This window comes from Mesocricetus auratus, unplaced genomic scaffold, assembly GCF_017639785.1.
Source record: "Mesocricetus auratus isolate SY011 unplaced genomic scaffold, BCM_Maur_2.0 Super-Scaffold_100676, whole genome shotgun sequence".
NCBI lineage: Eukaryota > Metazoa > Chordata > Mammalia > Rodentia > Cricetidae > Mesocricetus > Mesocricetus auratus.
Window position 1 is genome coordinate 105693296 of NW_024429266.1, and position 13034 is coordinate 105706329.

The 13034-nt window shown below is 49.6% G+C and overlaps 1 protein-coding gene and 1 pseudogene across 2 annotated transcripts in view; both read left to right on the forward strand.

The window, feature by feature from the left end:
• Prkag2 (protein kinase AMP-activated non-catalytic subunit gamma 2) overlaps positions 1-13034 on the forward strand; it is a 249890-nt gene that overhangs the window by 5813 nt on the left and 231043 nt on the right. The window lies entirely within an intron of this gene.
• LOC121136557 lies at positions 4489-7680 on the forward strand (annotated as a pseudogene).

Here is a 13034-nt window from a genome sequence, read left to right on the forward strand (position 1 = left end):
AAGGTGCAGCTCCCCAGTTACCAGACAGATGAGCAAGCCAGGATCTTCCTAGCTTAGTGTTTGTGCAATGTTCAGTGATCCTAAGTATAGAGTGAGTAGACTGTATGCCCAGAGCAGGACTTAGGAAGGTGGGGCAGGGTACAAACTGGGAGGAGGCAGAGTTAGGCCTCGCTCCCCTGATGCTTTTCTGCCCCCAGCCCCAGGATGTGAGTCTCAGAGGGTACATGGCAGGGTCAAGCAACCATGTACCCTCTAGAAAACGAGAGCAACGTGGGCCTGAGAGCTTCCCCACAGCTGTCATCAGGCCCTCAGGTTCCTCCCTGTCCTGCAAATTCCCATCATGGCGGAGGGAACAATGCAGGTGAGCAGCAGAAAACAGGAGATGAAGACCTCTCCTGGCCAGGCTAGAGTACACCGTGCTTGCTCCCCACGGCTCCCCCATTCCAGCTCAGGTGCCTCTGAGGCAGGGATTAGGTCTCTGGGTCTGTTACAATGCAGCAGCACAAACCAGGTGACATGCAGTCACAAGAGCCTAGAGACCTGAGTGCCAATGCCAAGGTGTTCTCTCTGCTGTCTCCAGAGAAGGGTCCCCCTTGCTCACACCTCCTGGTGGCCCCGCAGCTCTTGGCTTGTGGCAGCATCACTCCAACATTGCCTCTGTCTTCGAGTGGCCTCTCCCCCCTGCATAGCCACGCTCACATTTCTTCCTCTTTAAAGAGTGTCAGTCACATAGGATGAGGGTCTACCCTAACAACTCCATCTGAGTTTAGCTTTTATTTCAGACAAGATCACATATACCGGTACTGTGGGCTGGGACTTCAGCAGCTCTTTTTTGCCCCTGGCTACTCTGCTCCTAGGGCTGGGGGGTATTAGAGCTGATTGAGCTGCCATTTCTGGGCCCCTCCCCCAGCACAGGACCCAGAACACAGGCTTGAAAGGATGTGCAGGCACCGTACCTGGCAGCAAATGTGGAGTTCTGTATCTACACATCCAGCAGGTTGTTTCCCTCATCCTCGCCCTGTGGCATCCTTCCTCCCTGCCCTCCTGGCACAAGAGGAAGTCATTATAAGACTGCCCTTCCACAGGTCTTCACTGCCTAAGGACCGCTGCCCAACAAGCTTCCCTCCTCGAGAGTGGGCTTCCACCTCACGGAAAAGCAGCTGGGAACCTCGGCTACTGAAAGCAAATTGGTCTCTGTTGAACTCAATTTCACTACCCAGCAAGAGAACACCGAAACACCAGGGCCCTGGTAGGAACCTTGTGGCTCAGACGCCATCCCATTGGTCTGTGGCAAGCCATGAGTTGGCAGAGAAGGCTTCCTGTCAACAGGAAGTAAAGGATGGAGATGTAGTTATTTCAAAGTGGGTAGAGGAAGAGATGGGTGCAATTGGGGTGAATAAGCAGTGCACTGAAGGTGCTTCCCTGCTTGGGGGCATGCACAGCCAGCTGACCTTGAACTATTTCCTCTGCTCAGGCTGCATATGCGCACCACGGGTGGCAGCGGAGCCCCCTGAGAGTTCCCTGTGGTTAAGCCCAAGGGACTTGATTTCCTTCTCACATGGCTTCACTATCATCTGAGTGAGGTCAAGGCTGATGGACCAAGCAAAAGAAGGCCTGTTCTAACTGGATACTCAGCACTCTTTATCAGCCTGAGTGCCATATTTCAACAGATGCTGACGGCTCGGGTTGTTGAGACTGGTGGGTGCCTAAGGAAGAAGTGGGAAGCCCGGGTGCTTCTCGGGTGGTCGAGATGGAGGAAGCAGACCCTGGAACGGAGGAATTCAAGAGAGCTAGAGTTGGGAGGGTGCCTCACTAGGCTCTTCCAAGTGTCTGGAATGCCCACAGAAGGAAAAGGTGCCAGAAACTGAACATCCCTAGCAGGGAATTGAGCCGATCAGAGGGAGGATAGGGGAAACGGGAGAGAAAACAACGGCCAAGAAGCATCACTTCAGAGCCCTTTTTTTTTTTTTCTTTTTTTTTTGATTTTCGAGGCAGGGTTTCTCCGAGGCTTTTGGAGGCTGTCCTGGAACTAGCTCTTGTAGACCAGGCTGGCCTCGAACTCACAGAGATCCGCCTGCCTCTGCCTCCCGAGTGCTGGGATTAAAGGCATGCTCCACCAACGCCCGGCCAGAACCCATTTATTCTTCAGAAAAATTTCCAGGGTACAAACTGATTGTAAAGTTACCTAAATGAAGTATGGGCCGAGGAAGAGGCAAACAGAGAGTGTCTTCACTTCTTATAATCTGTCTAGGTTTAGTCTTGTGTTTCGTCAACTGTGACAGTACATAGTCCTCAGTGGAGACTAGGAATAGCGACACTTTTTCTAGGTTTTATTTGAGGGAGGGCCATTGAAAGAAAATCGCAAAGATATCCGCACAGCGCAGGGCACCCTAACGAGCACCCATTGTGGACGATAAGAGATCAGCTGTGCTAGACTGCCCACTTGCCAGTTCAGGCCAGACGGCAAGTCCTTGGTAGAAGAAGGCTCCAGGACTCAAGTGTCTGCCTTCATCACCAGACTAGTCTCCAGTAGTTAGAACCTGTTTCTATCAACAGGGACCAGGTCTGAGCAGGATGTGAGGATATGGAGCTAGGTGAGAGTGACACTTTACTGACTGCAATTGTCCTTGTCACTCACCAGGCAGGGACGGATGGACCATCTGTCACATGGGCATGAGACAAGTGAGTTCAGCTCTAAGGTCACACCTGGAGGCCCTAGACACGGGGATCTGCCTCTCCTTATGTTTGTATGTACTCTGTGCTACTATGCTGTTCCATGGAAGTCCATGCTGTCTGTGTACCACAAGGTCTAAGAAGTAGGAAAGTTCAGATTGGTCTCCAGCTGCCCAAGCCTTCTCTGGGTCAGGGGGGTCTTCAAGGATCCACATGTGAGGGTAGGAGGAGAGGTGCCAGGGGAGCTGGTTCTCCCACAGGTAGGCATTTGCTAGCATCCTGTTTCTATCAGCAAAGATGAGTGAGTGCCCAAGATGGTATTTTTGGCCCTGGAGAGAAGCCAGGATTAGAACAGAGAGGTTGTTTGTCTCTACACCCTTCTTGCTCTTAAATGTAGTTTGAGATTGCTGAAATGGCCTTAGGACACAAGTAATAAAATATTCTCAGCTGTAAGACAGAGAAGCACTGGACAGTAGGAGCAAAGCAGAACTTGGCCAGGTGGCCTCCTGTTGGATTGCTGAGTGCCAGCCAGGAGAAGTGGCCCAAAGGGTGTGTGCTGCTTCCTGGGAACCCAGAGAGAACAGAAACTTCAACCTGGACCAGCCCGCCTATGCTATAACCCACCATGATCCTGTGGCAGCCTAGTGGCAAACCAGGGCTCAAACTCAGGTCTTATAGTCAAGTTGAGAAGAGAGGGACATTCCTCAAGGCTACAGTAGGTGAGACCCACCTGCTTGGCCCATAAGCCCTGCTTCTGGGTTAGAGGTCAGAAGATAGCCTCAAACAATGACAACAAAGTAGTTCTGTTTTGTGCTAGCTCAGAGCAACACTTGGGACAGAGGTGAGCACAGGCTGCAGGCTGGCCTGAGATGTTTTGGACTGTCCTGTCTTCTGTGATCATGCCGATCAATACCAGTCTTCAGTAAAGGACCAAGGTGGAGTCCCGTGGGTAGCAACACTGGGTCAGGAGTCACTGCTGTGATGAGGTCCAGAGTGCGCGCTTGTCTCTGTTTCTTGTTAAATGATGACACAGGCCTTCAGTGACTGGGTTCCCTTCCTTGAGATTTTCCTTGACCCCTGATTTTGTATCTCAGCTTTGGCCCTGAAGTGGTGGGAGAGGAGAGCAAGCTGAATCTGATGGACAAGCAGGCTGTGAAGCAGTCATCACAGCTGTCCCAGCCAGCCCCTAGGGACATCTGGGACTTGGAAGCCCTTTGGAATTGCCTCCAGGTAGAGGAGAGAAGGCTGAGCCTTTGTGTTCAAGGTCCCTGGAAAGAGGAGAAAAGTCAGGCAAGGTGTTAAGAGAGTGTTAGCAACTCCCTTTTCTGACCCTAATTAACTCTAATTAACTCTTCTCTGATGTGTCTGCCAGTCTCCTTAGTTAGACCCTAAGCCCCTTTAAAGGAGACAAGTATGGAATCCCAGGTCAGCTCAGAGGAATTGTCTCCTACACCACTACCCTCATGGTGCTAGAGAGAATGAGGAAATGTCCAGACCAGCTGAAGAGTGGAATGAACAAAACCAAGACGGTCTTTGAGAACCAAAATGTTGAGCTATCTTTAGGAACTAATGTCTCAAAATCTGAGTGAATCCATTATTTACTACTAATCTTATGAAAACCACTTGTTGAAAGAGAACGGCCAGGGAAATGGCTCAGTTGATAAAGTGCTTGCAGCGAAAGCTCAAGGACCTGAGTTAATCCTCAAACCTATGTAAACAAACAAAGAAACAAAAAGGTGTGGTGACATATGAGGAGGCAGGGCAGGTGGATCTCTGGGGCTTGCTGGTCAGCCAGCCTGGCTGAGTCTGTGAGCTCCAAGTTCAGTGAGAGGTAGAGACAATTGAGTAGACACTTGGTCTTGACCTCTGATCCCCTCCATGCACACATACATGCTCCTGTATACACGCACACGCACACACACACACACACACACACACCTACATGCATGTGATCAGAAATTTCAGCAATATTGCATCTTGTAGACTTAATGAGAGGACATATCTTGGGAACATCATTGTTTCTATGTTTTCCCTTTCATCTCCTACCTGGGAAAGTTGTTTGGGTCTTTTGCTCAAGCTAATTGACAAGAAGCAGCACTCCTACTCTGCCAGGAGGTGTTTTGGTGACAAGACAGTCCTTTGCTTGGAGCTGGTCTGGCACCTAGCCTAATGAACAGAAGGAGGAGGCCCTTGGCACCAGCCCTTATGCCTCATCAGCCCCAGGAACCTCTCATCCCTGGTACTGTAGAAGATGGTCCAGCCACCCGCCAGACTCCAGCAGGGACTTGGCTCATCCAAAATCAATGACATCTGATCTCTCCTGTCATCTTCCATACAACACTGCATGTTCATTACCTTCTTTGCCAGGAAAGACCCCTTGCCTAAGTAGTATTTTAATTTCCCTCTCCTTAAGAACACTCGGGTCACTTTCCTCTGGCGGCAGCCATCAGGTGAACCAAGATGGGTGCATACAAACACATCCAGGAGCTGCTGAGGAAGAAGCAGTCCGATGTGCTGCGCTTTCTGCCAAGGATCCCTGGCTGGAAATACCGCCAGCTCTCTGCGCTGCACAGGGCTCCCCGCCCCACCCAGCCTGATGAAGCTCAAAGGCTGGGGTACAAGGCCAAGCAAGGTTATGTCATGTACAGGATTCATGTCCACCATAGTGGCTGCAAACGCCCAGTTCCTAAGGGTGCAAGCTTGTCCATCGTGGTGTTAACCAGCTCAAGTTTGCCAGAAGCCTTCAGTCTGCTGCTGAGGAGAGAGCTGGACATCATTGCGGAGCTTTCAGTGTCCTGAATTCTTTCTGGGTAGGTGAAGATTCCACATAAAAGTTTTTTGAGGTTATCCTCATTGATCCATTCCATAAAGCTATCAGTAGGAACCCTGACACCCAGTGGAGCACCAATCCAGTCCACAAGCACAGAGAGATGCATGGGCTGACATCTGCTGGCCGCAAGAGCTGTGGCCTCAGAAAAGGGCCACAAGTTCCACCACACTACTGGTGGCTCTCGCCATGCAGCCTGGAGAAGGCATAGTACTCTGCAGCTCCACCGTTACTGCTAATATACATGATGTCTATAAAATTCATTCCCAATAAACAATTTAGGATTGTCAGAAACAAACAAAAACAAAACAAAACAAAAACCATCCATCCTTGGCTCCCTGGGAAGAGGTATGGGGGCGCCAAATGGTTCCCCCTCCATATTGCCTCCAATAGCTATGCTGGCTTTCTGTCTTTGGGCCCCTGAGAGAATGCTACCTTGTGTCTTTCATGCCGCCCTTCCCTTTCCCTTTGCTCGCCTCTCTTCTCTTCTATCTCTCTACCTGTTTCTTTCCATCCTTTATTTTGTCTCTTAAGAGCCAAATTTCACTGGGCTGGAAAAACCTGCCTTCTGACCCAATTCTAGTGCCTGGTGTGGCTGCAGAGGCCAACCCTGGGAAGGCCGGGCTCCTCTGAGACGCAGTGGTGTACACAGCGAGGCTGTATCTGAGACCCTGGATTATCTTTGAAAGAGAGTTACACAATGGTCTTTGCTGGACACTGCTCAGCACTTGGCACCTTGCCAGACTCTTTCAAAGGTTCTGTCAGCCTATCACAACTTGACCTGGTTCTGCTTGTTGCCCAATTTTATAATCAGAGACATAGAGGCTCGGATAGGATGAGTCATTTGCCCAAGGGACACAGCTGGTGAGGGCAGAGCTGACGTTTGAACCCAGTGGGCTGTCTCTTAAATCCATTTCTCCAGCAAGAGTTCTTTCCGCTCCCCCTCCACATCCTACTCGGGAGAGATAAAGAAGGCAAAAATATCTCCCTAGGAACTGCCAGTCCCACAAGAAGAGCAGACTGTGTCTGAATTGATGCAGCTTGGCATATCTGTTCTGGTTTCCTTGGAACTGTAGACCTTAAGTTAATGTGTGATGAGGGATAGGAGTTTGGAGACCTGGATTCTCCCCTGCTGCCCATCTCACTAACTGGGTGACTGGACAGGGTCCTTGGCATCTCTGAACTAGTGAAATGGCAGTTGGAATATCTCCTGAGGGTCATCTTGAAAATGCAAAATGTACTTACAAGGAACCTAACCAGAGGCAAACTTAAGCAAATTATGACTTAAAAAATCATCTTTCTTACACTAGAGTTGTAGCTCAGTTGGTAGAGTGTTTGCCTACTATGCAGAAAGCCCAGGCTTCAATCCCCAGCACTGCACAAACTGAGTGTGGACTTGTATGCCTTCAATCTCAGCCCTTGGGAGGTAGAGGCAGGCAGATCGGAAAGCTATATGGGGAGTTCAAGGCCAGCCTGAGCTACATGACACTGTGCTTCAAAAAAAAAACCAAAAATAAAATACAATCTTTCTTCATTTACTGGAGAAATCTGGCAAATGTACTCTGAATCTGGCAAGAGCAGAGGATGTGTGCGTGTGTGCGTGCGTGCATGTTCTCATTGCTGGTGTATTCTCTTAGTCTTTCTTTCTCATCTTACCATGTTGTAGCATCCTCTTGGTAGTGGAGACTATGTTAATAACTGTCATGGAACGAAGCAACTTCTATTTAAGCAAGCAAACAGGCCATCTCCATGGGACCCGTATGGTAGAGTTGGGAGCATGGTTCTGGAACTGTTCCCATCACGCCAGTTTCTGCCCACGGGCTCCCCTCCCCGTCCCGTCCACCCACTTTTTCCTTATGGTGCAATCATCTGCCTACTGCTACTTTCTGAGTGAAAGCAGCCTGGAGCCTGGCCAGTGAGGTATGAACCCATGCATGTGAACCCGTGCGTGTGAACCTGTGCGTGTGAACCCGTGCCTGTGAACCCATGCATGCCCCTGGCATTGCCATTCTCTTTCTCTTGCTGTGACCTTTAGCATGGTCCTGGCTTGAGACCTCCCTTGCTGTCCACTCTCCCTCAGGCAGTGGTATGAGAATCTCCAAACATGTGGCCCACGTCCAGGCACCCTGATTCTTGACTGTCACCATATCCTGAGTTCTGGCTCTGGGACCAGAAGTGCTTAATTGTGGTCTTTACTTGGCTGTGTAAATGAGGCATTGTCAGAGGGCCCTGCAGCCTTGCTGTAAGGGTCTTCAGGGTCCCTTGGATCCCTCAGACTCTCTGTGTTAATTCATGCCTCTTGGGAGCTAGATTCCCATTGCCTGGCTTTGGCAGGGATTTCACATCTCTTGTGCCTGGGCACCCAGAATCTGCCTTCCCAGAGGTGTCCAGGGAGCCTTGAACAGAGAGCCTTGGGCCTCATATGCAGCCATGATGGAGGTTGGAGACCTTTCTAAACTTATTCCCTCAAACTTTAAAACTATGATATATGCTTCTAGGTACTGGAGGGTCATATGTGTATGTGTGTATGTCTGTGTAGTCACGTGTATGTGTGTGTGTGTGTGTGTGTGTGTGTGTGTGTAGGCATGTATTAGTAGGGAGACCATGTAAAGAGACATTCATGCACACCGTAGTATGAGCTCCAAACACAAAATTTTAATATTTTATGTTTTACATCAGTTAAGGTTCATCTCTGCTCTCCTATCTAGCAGGAGCAGCAAGCCTGACCCTACAGAAAAAGAGTGGGATAGAGTTTGCCTTTGAGTTCCCAGCTGGTCATCCAGGGGTCTCTTGCAGGAGAGTGGGGGTGAGCTGTAGGCCCTGTGTGAAGGTCCCAGCATCTTCACCCACGAAGCAAGAGGTCTTAGGTTCTGCTGTGGTAACTAGAAGGAAGCAGGGTAGTCTGATAGGAAGAGCCAGAGTTGAGGTCAGAGGCCCTGGTATGAGCCTGTTTGCTGAGCACTGAAGAGCAGTGGATGATAGCGGATCAGCCTGTGGCCTGTCCAGTAGGTGACCGTGTTTAAACCTGAGAATGATAACCTTACAGAGTTCAACCACACATGTGGCCTGCTAGAAACATTTAGACAGCTGAGTTTGAAAGTACAAATCATCCACTGACATCTTGCTGTCTGAGTCTGCTGATTTCACTTCCTTTTTCCAGGAACTTGCTACACTCATCTGGATAGCAGTGGACCTTTTTTCCTTCTTCCATATGGCCATGCCTAAGGGTAGCACCCGGCAGCCCAGCTCTTGGTGGCCTTGTCATGATCACTGCTTGTTTTTAAAAAGTTTAAATGGAAAAAAAGTTCCACCCAACATCTCTAGGGGGCCAGAGGGCTTCAATGGAGAGAGGGAGAGGTATTCCAAAGACTCTCCATTTTGTGAGAGGAGGTTAACGCTTTGTAGAGCTGGGATGGTGATCCTACAGTGGCTGTGCTTTTCTCTCTCTGCTTCTTTATTGCTGCTGGAATAGAAGAGGTAGGAGACCTGTGAGGGAGAGAGGTCAAAGTCTGAGCAGTTCCTCAGAGCTCTAGGCGGATGGTAACATACACAGCCTACAGAACACTCAGTTATGTGCCAAACATTTCTCTACTGGTCCTGGCATGGTACTTCCAGACCCTGACAGTCCATCAGGACAAAAGTGTTCATAATGTGGCCGGGTTTCTGTGTGACCCTGGGTATCTCCATGCTTATCAAGGCCCTAAACATCCCTTGCTATGGTTAATAATCTGGAGAGAGACCCTAGGAATGTCCTCCAGGTGACAGATGTTTCTCCCGCTCTTCTAAGGAGCAACAAATGTGTCTAGTCTTCTAAGGGTCATGGTCGTGAGGTTCTCTTTATTCCTACTGTAGTAAACATGCTAATGGTGTCCCCTGGCACCCCTCACCCCATGTATCCATCTGCTTATTGATAAAGCGGTGTCCATTAGCAGCATACTTGAGAGCATGTTTTCTAGAATCTGGGAATAGACTATGAGGTAGAGGGGGTAACCAAGAGCCCTCTGGGAACTCTCTCAGTTTAGCTCTGCTCAGGGGTCCCCAGTGGCTATCTTGCTAGCTGCCCCTCCTGTGGATGAGCAGGAGGGCCTGGCTTCCCTCTCTTGCTAACCCTCCCAAGAAGTGGAGTGTAGCAGTCTGTGTTTTGGAGGTAATAAATGCAAGATGTGTACATGTCACAGAAGAAAATAAATTAAGGTGTTTGGGATGTGAGGTCTAGAAGGAACTATGGGTAAGGAAGATATTCTGTGCTTTTTTTCTGGAAGCATCTACTGTGGCCCCTGTGGCCCATCAGTCTTCTCCAGTAAGCAATGTGATGGGCTCAGGAATTATCTCCCTTGAGTGTTAAGGGTTAATGGTTAAATACTGAGGAGGAATCCATAAGCCAGCAAGTTTTACTGAGCTGGCAGCATGGAGATGTCCCTGGACTGTGTGCTCTGGAGAGAAGCCAAGCATCCATGGCAGAGTGAACATCAGGGCGCTCAGACCTGTTGTACATAACACAGATCCGCACCCCAGCACCCAGCCTCACACCCAGGATCACAGCCAGCAGCTGTCATTGGCAGAGGTGTAGTATAGGGAGGGAGGTGGATGGACACGCAGGTTCCAGAAGGGGAAGTGGTTTAGCAAAAGCAGAAGCCACTTGTGTGCCAAAGACACCAAGCCCACAGGCCTCGGAAGAGAGCTCTGAGCAAGCACACTGTGGTAGCAGGAGTCTCTCCACCTCTGGAAAGCTATCTTCCTGCTGCCACAGGAAGAGACCTGGCTTTATTATTGTAACCTGACTGGATTCCAACATGTGCTGGGTTGGGTTTGTTTTTCATGTTTCCCCCTAGGCCAGCTAAAGACACCTCACGTGCCAGTTGTGTCAGTAGTGACAGTGTGAGTGGCTCACTTTTGGTGATGTTCAGACACTGAAAGGCAAGGAACTTAACACTGCTGGAGAAAAGAGAGCCTGAGCCTCTGACCCTGTCATAGCTGCTGCCTGAGCGCTTCTCCCTGATGCTGACAGGCTTTGCTTCCAACAGGATTGTCAGAATCCAAGGGTGGGGAAACGATTGGTCTTCAACACCCTCCTTAATCTCTCTGGCATCACACAGACTTAAAACTCAGTGACACCGAGCTGGGAAGGTGGCTCATGGGTAAAGTGCGTGCCAGCCTACCCTAATCAATGAGCCTAGGACCCCAGTGGGAGACCCTGTCTCTGAAAACAAAGTAGGTGACTCCTGAAGAACTATACTTGAAGTTGACCCTTGGCCTCCACACACATACATGCACACACATACATGCACACACATACCCATAGGAACATCCACCCCTTTCTACCTCACCTGTCCCTTCCACGCCAATCAAAACATCTCAGTGGCTTTAGCTGAGTTACTCTAGCATTGTCTCTGGCCTCTACATTCTCCCCCAGCACCCAGCTGTGGGTAAGGCAGAGCCAGTTGAAGGAGCATCTTTCCCCAACACATGACGATGGAGGTGGTAGGAGAAGAAGAGTAAACTGATTCAAGCCTCAGCTCAGGGCTCCTCTGCCTGGTGTGAGCCTTGGCCTGTTTACCCAGCAGGGCCAGTGGCTTCCCTTGAGCCTTGGTTTCCCTCCTCCTACGGGGGGTTCCGCTTTCCTGGATAACTTCTTCTCTCCCTAGGGAGTATTGCATCTACTGCTAGATTCTTTGTAACTTCAATAAGCAGGCACGCTGGGCGGTGGTGGCACACGCCTTTAATACCAGCACTCGGGAGGCAGAGGCAGGCAGATCTCTGAGTTCGAGGCCGGGCTGGACCGACAGCCTCCAAAACAATGCAGAGAAACCCTGTCTCGTAAAAACCAAATAATAATAATAATAATAATAATAATAATAATAAGCAGGCACATTTGACCCTATCTTTCAGTATAAGGTGCTCGTGTGGGCATGTTTCCCTTCCCAGGGAGTTTCTGGAATGTTGAGTTAAAGCAGAAGTTTGCAGCCAAGGTGTCCAGGTGGTTGACAGAAGTGCCTAGAATGGATACTCAGTACCATGGCTCCCCGCCTTTGTCTGGCCTCATAACTGTAGACCCCGCACCAGGCCCAGCTTCCTCGCTGATATTGCCCATTCCCTGAACTCCACAGCATTCATATTTCCTATGTTGGAGCCACAGAGTCCAGCAGAGACTCTGCACGGCCGCAACATGTTCTGGAAACTGGCAGGTAGTCTGTGTGTGACAACAAAGGCATAGAAGCATCTTCGGCTGTGGCCGGAGGTCCCCAGCACCTGGGAGAAGCCAGGAAGGAGTCTCCCCTACAAGATTCAGAGGGAACTAGTCCCACCCATACCTCATATGGACTTTTGAACTCCAGAGCCTCAAGGCAATATACTGCTATTGTTTTACATCCTGCCTCTATTGTGGGGCTCTGATACAGCAGCCATAAGTCAGGAGTGCAGCAGGGGCAGTTGCTTTTCACAGTCTGTCTGTGGTCCTGTTCCTCCCCTGACCCAGAGACTAGTAGAGACCTAGGCACAGAAAGTCTTGACTGTAGGTTTCTCCTATAGTTATTCTGCATATCCCAGACTCTCACAGAAGGGAGGAGGCAAGTATCAGGGTGTTGGAGAGCACTGTTAGCCTGTTTCTCTTCCTGGGTACCTTGCCTCTCCAACACTGCAGTCAGTGTGCCAAGCCAGAGGAAGTACCTGTCCCTTCCCTCCTCTTACTCCAGGATCACCCAAGGCTACCCAAACAGTAGCTCATCTTTACCCTGAATAACAAGAGCAGCTGCAGAAGCAGCCAGCCTACGCCATCAACCTTGCTGGACCCACTCTGCACACCAGCAGCCTCTACCGTGATCTGGAGCAGGGGACAGGCATGAGACCCTATTGGCCTCTTGAGTTGGGAAGGTCAAATGCGATGGTGTATGTTAACTGAATCCAATTGTAACTTGTAAAGTTAGCTGTTAGACTCAGCTTTGCTCTCTCATTTCCAGATACATCAAAGACATTCAGAATTCCTTTGTCTGTACCTCTGTAACAAAAATGCTCAGAGTTGGGTAAAAATGTAAAAAAGAAAGGAAAAAAGAATGGAAGAAAGATTTATTTCTCAAATTCTGGAACCTTTGAAATCCAAGATCAAAGCAATGATAGATTTGCTGTTTGGTGACATCTGCTTTCAGGATGGTGCCTGGAACATGATGCCCTCTTATGGTGGAGGGCAGAGAGCAAGAGGAGGCCTAGCTGGGTCCCTCCTGCTCCTGTGCTCACTAATCCTTTTGTTAGGGCAAGCCCCTGAGCTCCTTCCTCATTACTGCATTTATTCCTACTTGAAATTTGGAGGAGACACAGATTTAAGGCTTTCCCTGGTCTATGCTTTGAAAATTGAATTCCTCTGCCCCATCTCTGCATCTGGACTCCACAGTCTGGGAGGGTAGGACAGAGTGGTCCTTAGACAGCATGTTTTTATATTATGTTTTATTTCTTTGAGAGTTTCATATATAATGTATTTTGGGCACATCAATCCTCACGCTTCCCCCAACTCCTCCTAGATTCACCCCAACTCTCCACCCCT